Raw genomic sequence first — 1,351 nt, 5'->3', positions numbered from 1 at the left:
ATGTATGTATCCATGTCTTGAAGACGTCTTCGATGACGGATCGATCCGTTTTCTACTGGGTTAATTTGTGGTATGCGTGTATACGTTTCGATGATTGATATTAAATCAAAATCATTCTTATGATCTAATATTATCTATGTTGTTTGAAAGTATCTGCATTTTTTTCTCCGCGCTGTTGCTTATATTGGAGACAATATTTTCCAATTGAATTTGTGTTAATTGAAAATGAAAGTGTAAATAAAATTTTTATTAACATGTTTTTCTTCACGCTTCATTGTTTATTTATGGTTCATTAAGTTTGTTTTCTATTTTTGCATATAATTATAATAAATATTTATTGTTTATTAATTTTTGAGTAGTTGAAAAGAAATAGAAGATTGTTATCGTGACTATGTAATTATGATATTCTCTGATAAATTGTTTTATGCTTTTTCCATAACAGTAGAAACTATGTATTTCAATTTAACTTGGAAAGAAAGTAAAACATTTAAGTTTTACTACTGTACCATGAGCTTGTTTCACAGAAGGGTTTGCTTATTAACTATATTCATAAATTTACATAAGATCTGTTTTGTTCCAGTGAATCAAGCGTGTCTAGGTGTAATTTATGACTGACTATTATTTCATTTACTTAATTCTAACATATATTATGGTGGAAAAATATAACACACGTTTTTCAACTTCACCATTATGTTGAGTTGCACGTATGTGACAAGAGATCAATATGGTATCAGACTGAAATGTTAGCTGAGTTACGACATAAACTACCTTAATGAATCGCGGTAATGTACAAAAATGAGTTCTTATTTTACTACAAATCTAATCAAATTAACTCAATTCATCTCTGTCAGTTCTTTAAAATTTGATCAGAAAATAACCCTTTATAGTTATATGGTGACTACGATGATAAATATGATCAGACTGGTACCTAACGCTTACGTTTGGTATGAGAGATGTAAGCATGTTGACACTGCAAATTACCTAAACTCAGTATCTGGTTAAAGCCACTTTGATCAATTATATATGAGTATAACTAACATAAGCGCTAAGGAAACTCATTACCGAAAAAGAAGAATTGGGGTCTTAATACTGTAATATATAAGTAATTTTGGAATTCGTCGCTCTCCAATATTTCATTCATATAAATAAATGCTTATTCAATATTCTTGGACGCGGACATTCTGTTTACGCTTAAGTCAATTGTAGTATAATTGACGCGTATGTTAATATATTTTCTTTAAGTGTTTTGACCAACATATCTACATATCAGAAAGAATGCTCCTAACCATGCGTGCACCTTACGTGGATTTGGTTTAAAAACATCGTTTAACAATTTTGAGACAATTTTGAT

Source organism: Teleopsis dalmanni, chromosome 2 (genome assembly GCF_002237135.1).
Source record: "Teleopsis dalmanni isolate 2A chromosome 2, ASM223713v2, whole genome shotgun sequence".
Classification (NCBI taxonomy): domain Eukaryota; kingdom Metazoa; phylum Arthropoda; class Insecta; order Diptera; family Diopsidae; genus Teleopsis; species Teleopsis dalmanni.
This window is presented reverse-complemented; position numbering follows the sequence as displayed.